Source organism: Mauremys mutica, chromosome 6 (genome assembly GCF_020497125.1).
Source record: "Mauremys mutica isolate MM-2020 ecotype Southern chromosome 6, ASM2049712v1, whole genome shotgun sequence".
Classification (NCBI taxonomy): Eukaryota; Metazoa; Chordata; order Testudines; family Geoemydidae; genus Mauremys; species Mauremys mutica.
This window is the reverse complement of record NC_059077.1, coordinates 8,626,447-8,649,631: the sequence shown is the minus strand read 5'-3', so window position 1 is coordinate 8,649,631 and position 23,185 is coordinate 8,626,447. Positions and strand designations below refer to the sequence as shown.

Sequence of the window (23,185 nt, the reverse complement as noted above, 5' to 3'; positions counted from 1 at the left end):
CCGGGCACTGGCCACTGTTGGAACACAGGATACTGGGCTAGATGGAGCCTTGGTCTGACCCAGTATGGCCGTTCTTATGTTCTTAAAAGTGGCCAAGAGACAGTGGCATGACACCGGCTTTGTAACTTTGTACTTGTTAGAAGTTTCTGGGTATAGATTAACTTTCTTAACTCAATATGTCCTGCTGTTGCACCTGCCCTAGAATAAGCAAGTGATTAATGCACTGAAAAGTTCTTTTGTCTAGTTTCAGTGCAGCCACTGTCACTGCCTCTGTGTATCTCCACGGATATCTTGCGATTTCTCATAGCAATACAGTAGCAGGCAAAACTCAAAAGGCTTGAAGGTTTTGGTAGGAGATCTTAGCTGCGTCACTCATTGGGAGATGAATCCAAGAGGGAAATCTTGCAGGAAGTGGTTCCTCTGGTACTGTATTTACTGGACTCCCTCGTTGTACATGGGTGCACAAAAACTTTTTAAAAGTGAACAGATCTTCTCCAAACTGGGCATAGGTCCAATTTTGTATGAAGCTCCAGGTTTATAGCATTTGTTATTGTATCTGGTTTATTATTACTTATTTATTATTTGTATTGTAGTGGTGCATAGGTGACTTAATCATGCACCAGGACTGCATTGTGCTAGGCCCTGTACAAACACAGAACAAAAAGCCAGTCCATGCCCCATGTAGATTACAAACTAAATATAAGGAAAGTGTCAACAGATCAATACAGACAGATCAGGGAATACAAGAAAACAAATGAGACAGTATTGGTCAGCATGACAGGAAGTGGTTTTGGTTTGGGGCTGGAACCTGCTTCCATTAAATCGTAACGTTTTTTCTACAATATCTATCACCATACTGTCTTCTTTCACAATGACTGTGCAGGGACATAGCAGAATGAGGGCACATTGCTGGTATTGATGATTATGAAGAAAACAGACATCCAAGTCTCCTGAGTCCAGGCCAGTGCTCTGTCCGCTAGGCCACACTGCCAATGGGCCACTGATACAAGTGTACAGTTTCCTTTTTGAGTGACACATCAGCTATTGTATTATTATTATTGTTCTGTATTCAGTTACTTTTTTTTTTTCCCCTGAGTGCCCAAATATGTACTAGGCTTCTCACAGAAAAGACAGGTTATTTTTTTTTTAAATGACTTGATTGTAGGTGCCCCAGTTTTGGGTGCCCAACTTGAGATGCCTTAAAACGGTTTGATTTTCAGAGGTCGAGCGTTGGGACTTTGTGAAAATCAGACTTTTCCAGTGGTCTCCAGTGGGGTTCCCAGAAACTGAGGATCATTCCAAATCATTAGACAGTTATTTTTGAAAATTCAGACCATACGGTCTGATTCTCCCTTATGTACACCTCTTTTACCCCAGTGTAACTCTACTGATTTTATTGGAGTTATTCCTTACCTACACCTGGGCAAATGACTCTATTCCATACTCCTAGACTTGAAGGAATTACAATCCAAAACAACTGATCCTGCACTTTGGGTGGACTTCCAATCCCACTCAGAGCCCCACTATGTGATGTGGGATACCTGACTATCCAGATCAAACAAACCAGAAGTAACTATACTTGAGACATGACGTTAGATGATTGAAACCATAAAACAGTGGGATTTGACCTTGTTGCACCTCTTCCACTGCAGACATGCCTGACTGCCTCTGCAGTACATGCACCATCCCTCAGTCCCTCAATAAAAGGAAGCAAAAGCCAACTTTGAGTTCTAAGCACTGGCAGCATGATTTCCCCCCCAGTCTGACAGGGAAAGAAGTTGCCCCAACAGACAACTTTAAGGGGGACACATAAAAAGCTTAACACTTGATTGGAGGAAGCTGGTGGGTGGGGGACCTTTATGCCTCCAGCCTCTCTGGTTCCATTGCCTCTATTAAGCAGCCTTGAGGTTCCGCACTAGTTGGCTACCAGATGTTCAATATTGCATCCCTATTGGAAGGTTGTGACAAAGCCCCGGAGAGTTGAATGACAACAATCTGTCAACTAGTCATTGTTGTATTTTTTTTCCATATTCCATTATTCTGCACCTTATGTCACTGTTTTTAGTCTGTAAATTGCTCCTTGTTTATTTCTGTTCCTTTCTTCCATGGGTATTTTTAATTCTAATGACATTCCACTGCTGAGACGGTTCTTCAGAATGTTGACACTGCTTTGCCCAAAAGAGAGAGACAGAGGAAAGGCAAGGGCATGCCAATTACTCAGAAAGATCCAGAGGTTCAAGATGTGATGACACTGACACAAGAAAGTATGATAAATGCCCTGATTTACATCTTGCTCCCATCAGATAATTTCCTGAAACTATGATAAAGTGATTATTTACAAGGAAAACCTTTACAATGTAATTAAATAAGATTGAGGGGGTTGGTCCAGGAGGGGAGAATGGAGATTGCAGATAGGGCTTTTATTTTTTTTTAATATAAGACAATGGGATAGCAATTCAGTTTTCCAACCCCCTGTGCTCTGGATAGTGGGTTGCAGAGCCTGCAGCTATTGCACAAAGGCTGAGTGCATCAGCTAAACCGCAACATCGATTTTGCAGATGGGAGTCTGGGTGCTGTAGGAACTGTGCTGATAATCCAGCAGGTGGCAATCTTGCCTCTCCTAGCATGTAGTTAGGGGACACTCTGCCACTGGTAGGGACTGAAGTTCAGGTGAGAGATGAAGGCTCCTGAGGGTTTGTGCTCATTGAAGATCTCAGGATCCTTTTTCTGAGAGTAGAGGTATTATCCCTGGTGAAATATCAGCACCATGAATCCAATAGATCCGCTCACAGGGCTCATGGGTTTTAATCCTGGCTCCAACACTAACTTGTTGCATGGCCTTGTGCAAGTTGCTTAACCTCCCTGCCTCAGTTTCTCCATCTACAAAACAGATTAATAATTTACCTACTTGACCTCAAATAACTGGCTCTTTCCCTAATGCAAAGCTAACATTGGGATTACTGAAACTCTCAGCTGCTGCTCTGGGGAGTTTATGAAGGTGTCATTCTGTCTGGAGTGGCTCACAACTGAGAGTGCCAATCTCAGGGCAGACTGTCAAAAAGCAGGACAGACACCTCAAACTGGTAATCCCATAGTTAGATTTCACCAACCCAGTAACAAATGTGAACTCCCAAAGTACTAACATAATCTTATAATGGAGTCACAGACAGTCCCCTTAGACACTCCAGTCTATCTTGTGATCCAGAAAGATAGTCTATGTGATAGTCACATACACAACAGATTACAAAATATTCAGGTTGCTCCCACCCCCAAGAGATGACTCATTTACCCCAGGTCAATTTCTATCTTAGATCTCACACCAAAGACTACACCTGTAGCCAATCCTGTAATAAACTAACTAGAGGTTTGTTAAGGGCTGGGAGGGGGAGAAGAGTTATTTACAAGTTAAAGAAAGCAAGCATATACACACAAATGAGTTTCAGTCTGTGATGCAAAAAGATGACAGAGTTGTAGTAATCTGTCAGTTCAGTGTTTTTCAAGGATAACCCATGCCACGCTGCATGGGGATCTCTTAGTTTATGGTTAGTAATCCTTGCCATTCAGCATCCAAACAGCGTAAAAGAGAGACAGTTTCTCCTTTTCAGGCATTTTTATCCCCACAACTCCAAAGTGATGGGATGGGTTCATGACTAGGTCTTTTCTTCCTAGAGGAAGTTAGGAAAGCTGTCCACAGGGCTTCTCTCCTTTGATGCTCCACATCATCTCATTGGTCTTCAGTGGTCCATCTCGTATGCGGGACAAGCACTTTACCTTAATTAATGCTTCTTTTCCTGTTTGGTGAGTTACACAATACAGAAGTTTACAATCCAAACATTCAGTATAACTTTATACCAGGGGCTATGGAGGGTATAAGTGATATCAATACATACAGAATTCCTACAAACATTTTATAAAAATCTAAACACATTCTTATCAATGCAACATCTACTGTCTAATTTGGCAATGCTAACACACAGGTAAGCAAGACTGGTTTCCAGCTATTCATTCACAAGGGTTCAGTGAGGCCTTGGGCCTTGTCATGAGCTGGCACCTGGTCTGCCAGTGTCACTGTGAAAAGGACAGTTTATCTCCTCAAAGACTTGTCGACCAGTTCTACTTCCACCCAAAAGAACAAAACCAAAAATGACACTGTTCCCGTGTCATTATTTCTGCTTGTTGTTCTTGTTATTGCTTAATCTGCAGTCACTTCAGAGCACAAACCTCTCCCTGGTTTGAGACCTGGTTACCTGACCAATCGTCCCTCTTAACTGTCACAGCTAAGACCAGCAGAGGCATCTGAGCTGGACTGCTTCCAGTATAAGCCAGAGAAAGCCACTGGTAATGTGTTCTCCATGAGGCATTCTTGATTAACCCTTGGGACAATTTACCAAGAGGTGTTGTGAATTCTCTGTCACTGACACTTTTAAAATCAAGATTGGCTGTTTGTTTGTTTGTTTTTTTAAAAGACTTGCTCTAGGAATTATTGTGGGGAAATTCTCTGGCCTATGCTCTTCAGAAAGTCAGAAAACTTAATCACAATGGTACCTTCTGGTCATGGAATCTAAGAGTTTTGGAACGTGCTTCCTCATCGGTCTGCCACAGCCCAGGTTTATTAACCTTCTAAGCATACTGCAAAGCTCATATTTCCCTCTCTTTATTTAGCTATATATAGGGGCAATCCTCTTGTTTATGTTGAGATTCTTAATTAATAGGATTGACACCCAGGATTCTGGATGGGAACCTGCAGTTCTATTTTTAAAATAGGAATAAATAATAACATAATAAATATGTTGTAAAGCATCATGCCCATCTGCAGTCTGATGCCATATCCACAATAGCAGCAGAGGACAGCACACAGAATTTAGGACTTGGCTTCTCAAGAATGCTGTGAAATGCACAGTCGCAACCAGTTAGACTTCTCTGAGTCCTCATAACTCCAAAAAGAGGGAGCTGTGGGTGCACAGTTCCTGCAAAAATCAGACCCTATGGGCTTTTCTACTTGGGGAAAAAGCTCAGAGGAGTTAGTGCGGAATGGCTAGTGCACACTAGTTACTCTGGGCTAACTCCCTGTGTGGAAACTCTAACTCCACACTAAGAGTGCCCACATTCAGTTTAGCTCTCTGCACGTTTGAAAGCTTACTCTGCATTAACTTCCCTGTGTAGACAAGCCCTAAGTGCACACAACTGCATGTGCACAGTTCTGAAAAGTGCCTGGGAGCTTGCACACTTCAGGGGAGTAACCCTGAGCAGGTAGAAGAGCCGGGACGGCAGGATGCCAGTCTGTGAATATGCAGCATCAGTTAGTCCAAGAATCTGTTGCACAAGTCAAGAGAGCTGAGTGGCTCACCAGCTCTCTGTGTAACCTGGGATTGTTGCCCCAGAGAAAAGGATTTCAGGCACCAGGGGTACTATCAGGCAGAACTAAATAACATGTCTGAAGCATTACGCAGTGGCTAAGAGTGATTAAGGCCAGTCATTGGCAGAGGAAAGACTAGAAAGGGGCAGCCTAGTTTTCCATGCTGTGCTTTTTCTTCTAACTCATGTGGCTACTAAGAGATCTACCACCCTCTTTTTCTCTAGAGAGACGGACTGATATATACAGAGCGCCCTTCCTCCACAACTTCTGGACTGGAGCACATTAGCTGTTGAATGTTACACAGCAACACTCCCCTATATTTAATGAAAAATGGATCCATCTGAGCATAATTTGGGTAGGATATACTGACCTGCAATCCCTGACCTGATTGTAGACTAACTTATATATTATGTGCTAAGGCATATTAAACAGTGTTAAGATAGCAAAATAGAAGCTATTAAAGCTGTTGTGCAAATACGGAAACATAAGAATTTGTATAATAACTAAAGTAGGCATGGGAACAAGCTGAGGCCTACTGGGCCTGGTACTATTTTTGATAGTTAGCTTAAGTAGCAAAGGAGTAAGCAATCTTTGGCATGCGGGTCACCAGGGTAAGCCCCCTGGCGGGCCAGCCCAGTTTGTTTACCTGCCGTGTCCGCAGGTTCAGCCGATCACGGCTCCCACTGGCCGCAGTTCACCACTCCAGGCCAATGGGGGCTGTGGGAAGCAGCACGGGTCGAGGGATGTGCAGCCGCTGCTTCCTGCAGCCCCTATTGTCCTGGAGCAGTGAACTGCGGCCAGTGGGAGCCACGATTGGCCGAACCTGTGGATGCGGCAGGTAAGCAAACCGGACCAGCCTGCCAGGGTAGTTACCCTGGCGGGCCACATGCCAAAGGTTGCTGATCCCTATTATAAGATTTAGCAATAAGTGCTTTGTGAAAAATATGTTAACAGCAAAAGAATAGTTTTGTTTAAAATTTCAAGGGGCTTTTTTGTAGGTGTAACCATGAGGTTAACCTCATTAACATTTTGGAAACACTGGGAAATGCAGGATTATCACAATAGCGTATGTCAGCAATCAAGAATCCCAATTATGAGTACCTAGAAAGCCGCATATGGATAAAGGGCATAGACTTAATCACATATGGTCACAGATATGTTAATGTGTAAACAAAGGGATATAAAACCAGACCGATGAATGTTCACAAGTGAGATGTTGGGAACGATGTAGGTGACAGCCGAAAATGTCCTCTCCTCTTGTGGTGTGCTCCACTGACTGTTTCTTCCATCTTTGTTTCTAATGGCCTCGATAAGGTTGTAAGTATGCAGAAGGTTGTAATTACATCAGCATAGGGGAATTGCTTTATTTTGGACCAGCCAATTACTGTAAGTATGCACGATCCAGGGGATTGTTTTGCTATACTTTTTCTACTCTATCTTATTTTCCTATGATTTCAATTATAGTTGTCTGTACAATTAGAGCTCATACAGTCAAGCATTCTTAAAATTACAATACCCACCTGCTGAAGTGAAAAAACAGATTGACAGAGCCAGAAGAGTACCCAGAAGTCACCTACTACAGGACAGGCCCAACAAAGAAAATAACAGAACGCCACTAGCCGTCACCTTCAGCCCCCAACTAAAACCTCTCCAACGCATCATCAAAGATCTACAACCTATCCTGAAAGATGACCCCACACTCTCACAGATCTGGGGAGACAGACCAGTCCTTGCTTACAGACAGCCCCCCAACCTGAAGCAAATACTCACCAGCAACCGTACATCATACAACATAAACACTAACCCAGGAACCTATCCTTGCAACAAGCCTGATGCCAACTCTGTCCACATATCTATTCAAGTGACACCATTATAGGACCTAATCACATCAGTCAAACTATCAGAGGCTCATTCACCTGCACATCTACCAATGTAATATATGCCATCATGTGCCAGCAGTGCCCCTTTGCCATGTACATTGGCCAAACTGAACAGTCTCTACGCAAAAGAATAAATGGACACAGGAATCATAACATTCAAAAACCAGTGGGAGAACACTTCAACCTCTCTAACCACTCAGTGACAGACTTGAAGGTGGCAATTTTACAACAAAAAAACTTCAAAAACAGACTCCAAAGAGAGACTGCTGAACTTGAATTAATATGCAAATTCGATACAATTAACTTAGGTTTGAACAGAGACAGGGAATGGTTGGGCCATTACACTAATTGAATCTATTTCCCCATGTTAAGTAACCTCACACCTTATATGGGTCATCTCGGTTATCACTTCAAAAGTTTTTTTTCTCTTGCTGATGATAGCTCATCTCAATTGATTGGCCTCTTACAGTTGTTATGCATACTTCCACCTTTTCATGTTCTCTGTATGTATAAATATCTTCTTGCTGTATGTCCCAGTCTATGCATCCCATGAAGTGGGCTGTAGCCGTCGAAAGCTTATGCTGAAATAAGAGTACTCCTGTTCTTCATACAGTCTCTGTGTGTGCTTCACCAATCTCATCTTCTTAATTAACTCTAAGTAGCTGCCTGAATGAAGAACCTGTTATTTGTGACAAGTGTGATTGCACCCCAAACTAATTCAAAGGCTATAGACTGAATGTAAATGCACCACTTTGAAGTTGGCCAGGATACAGGGACTGACTTCTCTGGGATGACAAAGATTGCTAGGGAATTTTAATGGCCACAATCAGCTCTGGACTCATTTTCACGCCTCATCCAGCAGACTGATGCAGCTATGAAAGAAAGGAAAGTGAAACTGGAGACATGATGCCCTGTGATCTATGATTATTATAAATAAGAACATCAGAAATCCTTGAAAGAGAAGCAAATCCCCTGTGGGCCCTTTATGACTGCTCTTTTTGTTTACCTCTTCTTGAATTTCCTATTATTCTCATTTTTGATTGCATATCATAGGCCATTCTAACCCACAGCTGACCTCTTAAGTTAGAGAGTGGATAAAGCAAACCTCCAAAAAGATATAAACTAAATATGCAGATTTAAAAAAAAAAAGACAACATGGATTTCTGAAGGCACTCAGCTGTGAAAGCCTCTGAGAAGTGTAGGGAAGCAAGGCGTCTGGGTTGTGCTCTGCACATCCTAGCTGGTCTTTGGCTACTCAGCTCTGGGGATAGCTCTTAACCACAAAAATGAAGTTGCATTAATTTCATTCCCAGATCAACTGGGAGAAGGACACAGCACATTAGTCGTCAGGGCTGGGGTCTCTTTTATATTCATCCGCATGCATTAACCTTCATCTTATTTGTTGAGTTAGGCTGCTTTTTGTATATCATGAATAATTTCATTAAGCATTAAGAATTTACCCATACTGTATGTGTATCTTTGTATATATATATTTAATATTTACAATTTGCAATGCATAATAAATATGTAATAGGCAGGGTATGAGTTCTCAGGGTTTACTATTACCTAAGTCTGTCATGTGCTATAACCTTTCCTGGCTTATACAATATTCAACTCTTCAGTGTAGCGTCAGCGCCATTATCATGGGTTGATGGGGAAAAGACAGCCATGTTGGCACTCTCCTCACTAATCACATCTATTTTGGTTTGATTAGCATATAAATGTTCCTGGATTTATGCTATATCAGAGAAAATATATTATAATACTTGTCCATGTCCTTATTTTTTGTTTAGAATCAGAAAAAACTTGGGGGGGAAGGGGGAAGGGAGGAAAATATATATGGTTGCAGGAGATGCCTACTTTGTGGTCTTAAAAAATAAATTTACTTGCAGATCGTTTTAGGCAGCAGTTGGGAATGCATCCTTTTTCTCTGTAATTTTTAAAAGCAATTGCCTTCAACTCTGAAAATGAACAGCGGAGGGAATAGCTTGGGGTTGCTTTTTGTTTTAAATAGAATTTAAGAGCTGGTGAAAAGTGCCAAAATGATGTCTTGGCTCCAAGTACTGATGAGGCCTCACTCTGAATAATAATAACAATAAATGTATCAAATCTATCTGTAGGCCTTTGCACTGTCCCTGGACTGAATACCCAGTCAATTGGAACTCCATGGTAACAGCAAAGATAGAGCTCAGAACTTCCTGCTCCAACAACACAGCTCCCTACCTTGTACATGTAACGAGACTCTCCGGTAAAAATACAGAATCTATGAAACAAAGTTGAGTGTATCTGAATTTATCCAGTAGAGGGCAGTGGTACACATACCTATTAGAGAACTCATCAAGGGCCTGATTCAGCAAGTTACTCAAGCACATCCTTTAAGCACATCAATAATCTGTTTGAAGCCAATAGGACTATTCACATGCTTAAGTTACGAACATGCTTAAATACCACAATGCATCAGGCCCTAAAATACTGTTTTGCACTTATACAGCATCTTCTACCTAAGGACTGGAACACATTTTAGAAACATTAATAAATTATATTTCAGACCTCACATATATTTAACTGCAGTGCCTGATAGACATTTGCAAGAAAGGATATTCTTATTAAAGATTCAGCATTGCCACCCCTTTAAGTTAAGAGACGAGGCTAGCTGAAAATTTCATCCCATGGGAAATGCTGATATTTCATCACTAGTTTTCATCCCAAATTCAAACAAAAAGTCAAATGTCCTTTTCTTTTGGCAGAATGAAGAGTTCTGCTGGGAAAAAAAGATCAATTTGGAAATGGCAAAACATTTTGTTTTTATATTTTTGACCAAAATAAAATGATTCTACATTCCCAAATTGAAACAGTGTCAGTTACTACTTCATATGTGCATACTGCTGATCTCTGGCCCTAAAAGTATAGTTGCTAGTGACACACACTTGCTCCTTACACAACTAGGGCTAGTCAGATTAGTCATTGCAAATAATGGAGCCATTTTTTCTGCTAAAGAATTATCCATGAAAAAGGAGTGACCTTTATGGATTAGTTTCTCTGTACTTATTCATTAAATAGTTTTTCTGAATAATTTTTAGCCCACGCATTTTTGGCACACAAGTGGCTTGCAAATGTTTGCTAATCTTGATTCTCTATTGACGTCATGCGTGTCCTCAGTCACATTGTTTCTCTTGCCTGATTGGCTGAGCTAAGTTTTAAAACTATGAAAAAGACCTGAACAAGTCATTGGGGCTTTGAATCTGTAGGGATAGGTTGGACAAAACAGCAGAAAATAAACAGATCTAGAAATGTTATGACACTTAATAATGTTTTCTTTCCTCCTGCACAAGGAATATCAGTATACAGAGATGTCTACACTTTGAGCTGGGGATGTGGTTTCCAGCTGAAGCAGATATACTTGCGCTAGCTGTCATTGAACTAGCATTCTAAATATATCGTAACCATGGCAGCATGAGCATCAGGAGCGGCCCGACGCCATGAGTACATCCTATTAAAGATGTTAGGCACATATAGATGTTCCCTATTTGCCTACATCCACAGACTTGAGCTTTAAAAATAGTTTGGTTGCTTCACCTGATGGACAGAAGAAAAAAAAAGGCAGCTTTTTAGCAGACTTTGCATCCACTTGTCATAGAGATGGAGGCCAGAAGGGACGAGAAGATCATCTAATCTGACCTCCTCTCATGTCACATTCCCACTCAGCAAGTGCATGTACATATAGAGTGATTGGGTGAGCATTTTGTGCTCATGTATTTATTCATTATTTAGACTGAATTCTTTGGGGCATGTGCTGTCCCTTATTATGTGTACGCACTGCAACTAGCACAGTGGCGTCCCTATCTCAGTGATGGCCTCTAGGTGCTACCATAATATAAATAACGGTGTTCATAATGAATACACTAGTCCATATACAAGTGCTCTCACTGGTGCACAAAGTCACGTGAATAAAACCTCCCCCCCAATACACGTGCAAACAAAAATAAGTCACACCGATGATTGGTGGGAAAGCCAAATGTCAGGGGTAACCAAATGGCATCTAATCAAACCATGTTTAGATCTGAGGAAACACCGTCACAGAAAAAAGTTTCCCTTCTTAGCCCAGCTCTGATTGGGGCACGTAGCCAATGAGAACTTGGCTTACAACTGCAACTCAGACCACCAGTCAGCCATCCAGCGATAAGGACTCTCAGGCATTAGCAACTCTCTGTAGGCCCTTTTTGAACCATTAGGGAAAGAACTCTAGATCTTATTACCAATCCCCTGAGCTATCGACTCCTCCCTGAAGAGGCTTTCTGACATCAGGGGCTTAACTGAAACATATAAATTAGAGTGGAAATTGAAAGTATTCAAATATAAATTAATTTATACCCAAGGGTTATTCATGCCAACTAGCAATAAATATGCTGGAAGTAAAAAAGGCTAATTTGGATGAATATGAGCAGGGAAAAAAAGCAATCAAGGCAAGAAAGAGGCATATGCAAAGTATAAAACATCAGATGGAAGAAAGCAGACTGGAAAGATTACATAGGGAAATTAAAGTGGAGAAAATTGGAGCCTTGTAAGAATGTGGGGACTGTTTTTCAGTATCTGGATGATAAAGGTGTTACCTCAATTGCCTCTCTCCTGAAGAGCCTTCAGTTTAAATCCTGTCCCAAGTCATGATAGAAAGGCAATTTGGGTTTCATCCCAGCTTCTTGTGACTATCTGTACACAGCGCAGAACTGTCTCGAAGGGCTAAAAGTGCCGTCGCTAGTCATGGGTCATGAGGCAGTGTCCCATCACTGGGAGAGGCACAGTGCCTAACCTAAGAGCTGACAGCAAGAGCTGCACAAAAGGAAGCCATTTGATTCCCACAACAACAGTGAGCTTTACTGGTCCCTGTACTCAGGGTGGTCTGCCAGGGAGCAGCCAACCCTGTTCTTTAAATCAGACAGGTGTTGGGAATCATCTGACCCAGCTGCACATCATTAAGTGATTGGGTCTGATAATTAGCCTCTCCAGGATATAAAACAGGGCCCCAGTTCCACAACGTTGCCTGGGACCAGGAGAGAGCTGGGAGTATATTCTCCTGTGGCTGTAACAGAAGACTATGAGAGAGCGAGCAGGCCCTGCAGACCCCCAATGCTGGGAAAAGTTCTGACCATCAAGATGCCAGAGGACTCCACGGCCTAGGTTAGGATCAAGACTGTTAGTTGAAATTATTGTTCCCCATTTCCTTTTGTGCATGTTTGTATGTGCTAAAGAATAACCAGGGCCCTGAGATAAGGGCTACAAACTGAACTGGGCATAGTGGATTGTTTTTCCTGAGCTGGTGTTCGGATCCACCAGCTTACCCCTTTGCAACAGCTACACCTCTACCCCGATATAACATGACCCGATATAACATGAATTCGGATATAATGCAGTAAAGCAGTGCTCCGAGGGCGCGGGGCTGCGCACTCCAGCGGATCAAAGCAAATTCGATATAACGCGGTTTCACCTATAATGCGGTAAGATTTTTTGGCTCCCGAAGACAGTGTTATATCGAGGTAGAGGTGTAGTAACAATGCTACATATGCTGGTGTGCTATCTAGTGGCACATTTCCTATTAGCTATTTACATATAGAGACCAGGTGGGTGAGGTGATATCTTTTATTGGACCAGCTTCCATTGGTGAGAGACAGGCTTTTGAGCTTGCACAGAGCTCTTCTTCAGGTCAACTATTTGCACATACAGATATAAAATATTCTCACAACACCTTCCAGACCTGCCTGGTGGGGCAAAGTCATTTGTTACCCTATGTGAATGGAAAGTGCCTTGTCCCCTTGTGTGTATAATCCGGCCACTTCCTGCTCGTTTTCTGGGAGGAGCAGTCTCGAACAAGTGGGCTGTGATTTGGGGATGGAAATCTTATAGAGGTGGTGTAATGTGACTGGATTCCTGACCTTTTTGTCCTTTCATACTCCTGTTGTGAGGCTGCACAAGGGGGCAGCTCCAGTTTAGCCCATCATTTGTAGCCTGTGCTTAAGGGAGGCTCAGAACATTTGGGATGGTAGCAGGTCAGTGATACTGGCAGAAATCTGCACTGGAAGCTTGTGAAGAACATGCCTCTCCAGCTCCTGTGCCTGGATCTAACCCAGCACAATTAGTGACTTGCTTTCATGAGCAACAAATTCACACACACTCAGACAGAGGAGGAGAAAACGAATGAAAGAATTTTTTCAGGGCTAAAGGCTTTAAATCCTGAAGCCCTTACTGAGGCAAATTAACAAGAGCACTGTCTGAGTGAGGGCTGTGTCAAAGGGCTGAATCTAGTCTGCTTTCATTGTCCTTTAAATGCGATGAATAAAAATATTGCCCTTCATATTAGTCCTAAGCACAACAAGTACATTTGGGTTTAAGCTACTTGTCTGTGCCTGTTTAATTAACCCAGAGACTTTCCTGATACTCCCCACGGATTCTGTCCCTGGCTTTGATTAATTTAATTAAGGATCACCAGCCTCGACTCACCCAAGGGGCACCATGTCTAACTCGTAAAATAAAACTTTTCGAGAAAGTCATAGGCAAGGCTGTCAGACACAAGCGGGGGTCATTTATCTACTTGTTGGAAATGCTTTTGAACAATCTACTGTGCAGTCCAAGTGGACTTGAGCAGATGGTTTCAACCAAAAGGGTTATTATTATATACACGTGCTGAAGGTGGAAAATAATGTTAGCAAGAAATGCCTGAATCAATGGTTGATCTATTGTTGCTAATTGTTCCACCCCCAATAAAGTTCTGAGAGATCAGTTCCTGACTCTGTTGCTTTGTCGGCATGGAGCCTGTCCAGAATTCAATGATCTGTAGCCGTGCTGCTCCAAGCTGTAGTGAGAAGCCACTAGAGGCAGTATGCTCAATCTAGTGACTGGGGCACTGGATTGGGAATCAGTAGACCTGGGATCAAGTTAAGGCTCTTACCACTACTCTCTGGCTAGTTGCTTCACCTCTCTATGCCTCAGTTTCCCCCTCACCATTTTTCTGCCTTTTCTATTTAGACTGTAAGCCCAATTGGGGCAGACACTCTCCCTTTGGTTGTGTGGGTTGCCATGCTGCACAAAGGGGCCCTCATCTTGCTTGGGGATCCTGGACACTATTGTAATCGAAATAATCATAGTGATTATGTAGCTACTCCACAGTTCCCAGACATGCATCCCTGATCCCTCCATTCACTTCATGAACCCCCCACCACAGATGGCGGCAGGAGTGATGCTGATAGGGAAACAATGGAACTCTGTGACAGATGCCGTCACCCCAGCTGAGTGACAGCAAATATAGCTCAGAAGTCCAGGGACAACCGCCCCCACACACACAAGCCAACAAGAGAGCCAGCAGACAGTAGACTCCAACAGGGCAAGGACAGGACCCAGTCAGCCCACTGTTTCCCTCATTCCCAGGCCCCACTAGCATCCCACAGTGGCTCTTCTTATCTGCTGGGCCCCCTGCGACTCTCAGCCCTCTTTGTGGGTCCGGCTCCCTGCAGCAGTGTCACTATTTGTCAGGTTTGACATGAACTGATTGGCAAACTCTCTTGGGGAACTGCACTTTGTCCGACACAGGCAGCATTACGTGTGAGTCCTGTCACGGCTATTACTAATACTCACTTCGTCATGCATCTGACAAAGTGAGTATTCACCCATGAAAGCTTATGCTCCAATATGTCTGTTAGTCTATAAGGCGCCACAGGACTCTTTGTTGCTTTTAGTTCCTCACTTTCATCCTTAGTTTTTTGTTTTCTCCCTGAGAGAAGGAAATTCTGCCCATTCAAAGTCCATTGGAACATACTACATTCATTTTAGGATTCTTAGCCACATGGTCACATATCTGCCTTCTGCCCAGGACTGTGCTATTCAGCGATTGAACTGTGCTACATTTTTATTCAGCTCCCATGCTGCTTCCCAGAGGGGCAGAGAATTCATGCTGCAGTCCCAGCCTCTTGCCGAGCTCTCAGCCTGTTCCAGTGGGCTGGCGTAGAAGCCAATGGGCACCTGTGCCGTTGCATTGTTGGAGGCCAAGGTGAATTTATCCAGCCAACATCTGGCACTGAGGAGGTCACAATTTTGTTAGTCTTAATCAATGAAGCCTTAATACCAACTGCTTTTCTCCCTTTGCTTCACTCATGCAGCAACAATTCTTGCAATAGGAGCTCATCTACCATCCTGCACCTACATTCCGTCTCTGCTTTGAGACCCATCAGTACAGTTGATAACCTTTTTATTCCACTGTGGGACAACATAATGTGAGGAGATGCTGTAAGGATAAAGATAATGAGCCAAGTTCATGCCCAGTGGTGTAACTTCAATGTCCTCAGTGGTGTTAACACAGGGGAAGAATTTGTCCATCAAGGTTAAGAAGATAACTCCACGCCTGCATTTGTTATTAAGGGCTGGATCCCACAAGTTGCTAAGCAGCCACAACAAAGCCCAATTGGGAGCTGAGGGTGCGCTACATGTCATAAGATTGAGCCAAAAAAGACGTTTAAAAATCCACATTTTGTATGTAACTTTTTTTTTCTCAAATTTCTTTTTGCTTCTTTTTGCACTTTGCAGAGTACGAGCAATGAAAGGAGGCTGGTCAGTTTCAAGCTGAGGTTAAATCCCAATGCTACTGAATAAGCTTGGGCAATGCAAGTTTAAAAGGTACATAGATACAATATGTAAATACATCTGGTGGGACAATTCCCCACCATTCTAATAACTATCACCCTGATCCTGCAAAGAAAACCACATGAGTGGCAAACCCTATTGAAGTAATAGGGATGGAATAATGCCCATTGACTTAAATGAGCTTTGGCTCCAGCCCCGGGTGCACAAAGGATGAAGGCGAGCTGTTTATCTCAGCAGAGCAGCTAGAGTACCATGGGAAAAACAGAGGAGACCCAGGCATAACAGCACAGATGTAAACTCAGGCCACTGCCTCCTCTCAACTAATTTCAACAACAGCAGGAGGGATGAAGAAATAAACCCCCTTGGCCCTGCCTCCCTCTCCCTCTTTTCTCTGGCAGCAAAAACAAAGGACAAATCTGTCATTAAGTATTTGTAAATGATCAGTTATCTGATGGCAGCTGTTTTCTAACTGGATCGGAATGCAAAGCACAGATGCTCAGATGTGCTACACCAGTTTAGCTGCGATTCCTCGCTTGAGTTCAATCCCTCCTTCCATCCACACATTTAAAAAAAAAAATCATGAGGGTAGAAAGAATCCTTTATTGTTCATTGTGTAGTAATCATTTCCTTCCAACCAGCCTTTACGTTAGGTAATGATTAGTTTTGCTTTATGTGTTTTAACTAACAAACTGGTCATTTACCACCTAGTGGTAAGTACTAGTTTGGAACTGGAGGATCACGGACAGTGCATCAGCTCATAGCGAATTCCAAAGAAACAGACTAACCGTCATGCGAATTCTTATAATGAAATTTAAGCAATCAGCCCTATAATTTCTCTTACTAGTTTTAGCCAGACTAGAAAAGGTCAATGCCCTGGCAAGCAATGATTCACAAATAACAGGTGCAGCCAGTTTCTATTATACCGCCATGGGACACTGCTCTGTCACTTTTATTTACTGAATCAATCCACCAACGTCCAGCAGGAGAACAACAGTTAAATGGCCATTAATTGTAGGCTGATGTGCAGATGAAACAAATCTCCAAAGGGACCATAAACCTTTGTTCTTTAACCTCCTCGAGTTTTCACCCTGGGATCAGCAGTAAATCACTCAGCACTTCATTTTCTTATTAAAAATTTACCATACTGATCATCCCAGGTGACTTGCATACAATCTGGGCATCATTTTTCTCACAGCTTCCATTTAAGAAAACTTCTCCAGTAATATGAGCAATTTATTCATAGAAGCCATGACAACATATATGGTCTGTCTTTGATTTCTTTCTCTGTGTTCAGAAGATAGGAAGCTCTGAGAGGCTGAAAACCCACCTGGAAAGCAAGTTTAATCTGTCTTTTATTACATGATTTTATTAAATTAGTTTCATTTATACACTGGTGTCTGTCATCCAGCTCTACGTGCATGAATTCAGTCTTTGGAAATAGGTATTACCAAGTAATTAGAAGTGGACACAGTGTCAACACTAGAACATTCCCCAAGCCCCATAAATGGAGACCAGCTTCACTCAACCCCACCCCACTCAGACATAGTGTGGGTGAACAAATAGGCTCTGCACTGTCTTGAATATCAAGAAGCTTAAATGCTGTTGGGGAAAGAGGGACCGCTATGGGCTTGATCCAGAGACAATTAAATCAGTAGCAAGATACCTGCTGATTTAACTGGCTTTCGATCAGGCTCTAAATCAAGAACATTCTCCTGAAAAAGCTACTGCCCCCAGACAGAAAACTAGGGATGGTAAGGAGGCATGCCCCAGCAAATCTCAGCTCCTGGGACAGAACACAGGGAAATAAAGGGTGTCTGCGGTGCACAGGACCCCATCCACACAGCGCTTTATTCAGCATCTTTATTTAGTTAGCTAAATGTGCAAAACAAGAAGAGGGGCTATCCAGACACTGAGCACCACTGGCAAATGCAATACAACAAAACCGAAAGAGCAACCTTATAACCTGCAATACTACTAAATAACCAAACAGCAGAAACAATAAACCAAATTCCCCACTTCTCTTCAGACAGGATAATTTCCAACAAGATTTGCTTCTTCAGTAGCCCTCCCAGGCGTGCCTTGCATTAGGGCCTGATCTAAAGCTCATTCAAATCAAGTATTTATGTGCTAGCCTGGGGAGAACGGGGTTTAATCCCTTGCTCTGAAACAGACTTCTTCTGGGACTTGCCCAAGCCTGAACATCTACACTGCAATTTGACAGACCCACAAGCCCGAGCCAGTTGACACGGGCCAGACACTGGTGCTTTATTGCATTGTAGACATATCCTAAATGTAAATGTCTCAGTGTAAGGCACTTTCGCCAACCCTGGAATCATTTTTGTGTCTCCTTTCTTCATCCTTTTTACTATGCAGACGCCAGAACTGTACCCAGCATTACAGTATCAGTCTCACCAATACTGCACACAGAAATAAGGTCACTTCCCTACCCATACTCACTATCTCGTTTATACATCCAATGATCACATTAGCCCTTTTGACCAGTGTCACGCTGGGAGCTCATGGTCAGTCTTTTGTCCATTATGGCCCCTCAATCCTTTTCAGAGTCACTGTTTTCCGGGATACAGCCTCCAATTCTGTAGGCATGGCCTGCATTCCTTGTTCTAGATGTATAACTTAACCTTTTGCTGTATTAAAAGCACTTTTAATGGGTTCAGCTTACCAAGCGATCCGGATTGCTCTGAATGACAGCCATGTCCTCGTCATTATTTACCACTCCACCAATCGTGGTGTCATCCACAAATGTTGCCAGCCGTGATTTTATATTTACTTCCAGATCACTAATGAAAATGTTGAATAGCATCAAGCCTAGTACTACTCCCTACAGAACCCCACTAGAAACATGCCCATTCAATAATGAGTCCCTATTGACAACTACTTTTTGAGATCTGTCAGTTAGCCAGTTGTTAATCAGTTTGACATGTGCTTTACTGATATTGCAGTGATGGACTGCTCTGAGAGACTAAGCGATGTCGGTCAGAGCTGGAGCCCCAAAGGGATTTAGGCACCTAAAGCCATTTATCCAAAATCCAAAAAATGGATCCTCAAAACCAAGGCACCCCTAGACATTTTTCAGAGGGTGAAACATGCTCACTTCAACTTAGCATGGCGTCTACAGATACACTTTTTTATCTTACATTAGGCAAAAACTCTTCTTGTCCGCTCCGCCCCTCCCTCCCCCAGGCTTCCCACCCCTCTCTCCAGGCTGGTCCCATGCGAGGCCATTCAGTGCAGATCCTGAGGATGGCACCGAGACAGTCCTGTGGGCAAACAGAGGGGGACATGGGCTGCTGGAAGCCAGATGACTTTGGGCAGGCCCGCTCGGGGAGGCCTGGTGCAAGAGCCAGCCCCACAGCAGTGGCAAGGAGAAGCAGGGCTGGCAGCCCCACTCAGGTTTGGTTCAGAGCAATGCTACAACCCATAAGTGCCAGGTCATAACACCACTCATTCAGTTTTGCCCCCACCCCCATTGTCATGAGGCAGGTCTGCAGGGCCAAACCTGAAGCCTTAATAGCTAACTGCTTTTCTCCCTTTGCTTCACTCATGCAGCAACAACTCTGTGCAATAGGAGCTCACTGCCATCCTGCACCTATATTCCAGCTCTGCTTTGACACCCATCAGTGTAGTTGAGAACCTTTTTATTCCCCAGTGGAACAACACACCGTGAGGAGATGCTGTAAGGATAACAGCTTGCCCCATTGTCTTTCAAGTGTGTGTCCAAGACTGCTTATCTAGTTTCATTGTGTTGCTTTCCTCCTTGCTCTTCCCATAGGCACCTATTAAATTAGATCAGTACATTCACACGGGAAATTCTAATAACCCACCACATAGAATCATAGAAGATTAGGGTTGGAAGGGACCTCAGGAGGTCAGCTAGTCCAATCCCCTGCTCAAAGCAGGACCAACCCCAACTAAATCATCCCAGCCAGGGCTTTGTCAAGCCGGGTCTTAAAAATCTCTAAGGATGAAGATTCCACCACCTCCCTAGTGAACCCATTCCAGTGCTTCATCACCCTCCTAGTGAAATAGTGTTTCCTAATATCCAACCTAGTCCTCCCCCACTGCCTCTTGAGACCATTGCTCCTTGTTCTATCTGCCACCACTGAGAACAGCCAAACTCCATCCTCTTTGGAACCCCCTTCAGGTAGTTGAAGGCTGCTATCAAATCCCCCCTCACTCTTCTCTTCTGCAGACTAAATAACCCAGTTCCCTCAGCCTCGCCTCATAAATCATGTGTCCCAGCCACCTAATCATTTTCATTGCCCTCCGCTGTTAGCACACAGTCACTTTACCTCACAGACTCGGTCACTTACAATAGTCATATCAGTCTGCTTAGGCCTTTCAGCATACATTGCAGTTGGTCCAAAGTTTAAAGCATTAGCCTGGCACTTGGGAGGCCTAGATTCAATTCTTTGTTCTATGACAGACTTTCTGTGTGACCTTAAAAATCAATGGAAGTTAAGAGCCTGCAAACCTTTGAGAATCTGTACCACGGTTCTCCATTGGAACATGAAGATACTTAGTACAATGACCAACCTGTCATGGCTGTTGTCAGGTTAAATAAATGGATGATTGTGAGGTGCTCAGATACTATGGTAATGGATGTCATATAAGTAACTAGATCAGACTTTGTTGGAGGAATTGATATAATAGAAAAATTTGCTAATCAAAGTTAAAAAACAAACCAACCTCAAGCCAATCTTGAAAAAAAAAATTGGAGATATACCAATCTCCTAGAGCTGGAAGGGACCTTGAAAGGTAATTGAGTCCAGCCCCCTGCCTTCACTAGTAGGACCCATTTTTGCCCCAGATCCCTAAGTGGTCTTTTCAAGGATTGAACTCACAACCCTGGATTTAGTAGGCCAATGCTCAAACCACTGAGCTATTCCTCCCCTGCCCAATGTTTCCAAAAGTTATTAAAAAAGTTCTCCAATGCTTCCAAAAGTCTGGTTACCTTTTTAGAAAAGATAGTTGTTTGTGGCATTTTGTTGACTGTAGCAGGGTGGACTCCTGCTCCTGCCCTGAAGGGTTAAAAACAGCCCTGGGAGGGGGCTGTGGCTGGAGAAAGCAGTTTTTAGACTGGGCTGATTGGGGAAAGTGGCTGCAGCTGGGGCCACTCCCCAAACAGACTCAGCTGGCCCTATAAAGGCAGAGAAGCCAGGGGCAGAGAGAGAGTCTCCCTCTGCCTATAGAGGGAGAAGGGCCTGGCTGCAGGGAGCTAGAGACAGAGTACCTGAGTGGAGCGAGGCTGGGGACAGGCTGAGGAGCTCAGCCTGGAAAGCCCCAGGCTGCGGCCTAGCGAAGGGCTAACAGGCACTGCGGGTTGCAGAGGGCAGCCCAGGGGTAGGCCAAGGCAGCAGGTCTAAACCCTCCTTGCCAGTGATGAGTGGCTGATACTGCAGTCTGCCCCAGGGCGTGGGGCTAGACAATGACTGGCAGTAGCCATATACTGAGGTGAGGTGGGGATAGAGGGTGGGGTTTCCTGGGGAGGGGAGACCCTGAGAAAAAGGGGTTACTGCCAGGGGGCAGTACTCCAGATAACAGGGCACCGGGGTCCTGGGAGGGACATGGGGCCAGAGGACAGGTGGATCACTGGCCTGCAGAGGGTGCTCCAGAGCTGGAATGAGCTAATTCCCAGAACAGACCAGCAGGAGGCGCCACAGGGGTGAGTCTGCACATCTACATTGATATACAAGAAGGCCAGAATCTGGAACTTCCCATTCAAATCAGACAGCTAACATGACAAATAATTACATTGTTCCAACTATTCTTTCTCATAGGCATCCCTTTTTGGGTTTCAGCGTCAGCACCATTAAAAAGTGGGGTGTGGATGTTTTTTAAAGCTTGGATCTCCTAAAGTAGCTCAGAAAGGTTTGGGAAGAGTTGTTGATACTGGGAGTTCTTATGTTATTGTCAAGTGCAGTACATGAAACATCCATCCACTTTACATTCGAAACAACATCCTCCTCTTTCAAAATCTGCTCCTAAGGATTTGCAGAATGTGTCCCAGAAGAGTAATGATGAGGGAGGTTATTTAATAGCTTTTTATTGAAATCATACATGAGCAGCTATAGAGGAATTAGAAATTCCACCAGTGCTTAGGCACTTATGCGGAAGCGTAAAGGACTTTATTGTTTTCCTTTTCTAAAGTGAGTTGCACGAAAAAGGAGTGCCGAGTACAGCAGGGGTGGCCAGACTTTCCCCTAATACTTTGAGGGCCATATTGGTAAATTGCCAAGTGCTAAAGGGCAGCACTGAATTTGCATAAAATGGAGCAGATGGTGTCAGCTGCCCTCAACATTAATGTAGAAGCATGGCCTACAGAGCAGACCTGTACAGAACGTTTATAATTAAACCTGAAACAACGTGCCTGATTCCCCAGTCGCCCAACTTTTCTAGTGGCATTTCTGCACTACTACTTTCAGCCCCAGCCAGGAGAAACAAGGACGGTTGAGCCCCAAAATAAAAAAAAAATAGACCCCAAAAAGTTCAGCCAAAAATGTTTGTGTTCTGACACTGGATGAAGATTTTGGTGCAACAAATTTCTTCATCACCATTCCCTCTCAAAATAGTAGGTTTCACATCAAAAATATCATATCTGAATATTGAAATTCATCATATTTCACAGATGTAGTATGATAAACAGCACCCAGACCCAGAGACCAAGACTTGAGTTCTAATCCTGAATCTGCCACTTGCTTTGGGCAAGTTACTTAAGGCTAAAGTTTTGAACTTTGGATGCCTTATCAGCACCTAAATTTATATTTTACATTGAAATAATTGGGAGTGGTGGATGATCAGTAATTCTGAAATTCAGACCACTTACTTTCCAGCACCCATTTTGAAAATGTTGGCCTTTACCTTACTACTTCATTCTTCAAGAGAATGATACTTACATACATCACACGGTTGTTGTGAAGGTTGAAGGTATATGTCTATGTATAAATGTTGTTTTTATTATGAGCACAGAAACAGACTTACACATATCTTTGTAGGTTAGATTTCTCCTAAAGAAGAACTTGGAAAAAGATATTTAAAGTATTTAATAGTCTAATGGAACATCTTTATGCAAGAGTATTTGGGCCAAAGTCTTCCTTCATGTAATTCCACTAATATCAATAGAGTTACACCAGGAATGAACAGGGCACTACTTCTCTGCCTATTTATTTCACAACCCAACTGGAAAAAAACACAGCACTGTCCAGCAGTTTTCTTTCTTTTTTCTTTTTTTAAATAACCACATGTATTTACTGGTCAATAAGGTAACTGAGTGAAGAAAGGAGTGAAAAAAAGTTATCAATAGCTA

At 43.2% G+C, this 23,185-nt stretch overlaps 1 long non-coding RNA gene across 1 annotated transcript in view; it reads right to left on the bottom strand.

Annotated features, from left to right (window-relative positions):
- Nucleotides 1-3,643: 3,643 nt before the first annotated feature.
- The window catches only part of LOC123373398, a 35,994-nt gene continuing 16,452 nt past the window's right edge, over nucleotides 3,644-23,185 (bottom strand). The window contains exon 5 of the long non-coding RNA XR_006580709.1: nucleotides 3,644-3,791. This is a non-coding gene — a long non-coding RNA (uncharacterized LOC123373398). The remainder of the gene's footprint in view (nucleotides 3,792-23,185) is intronic.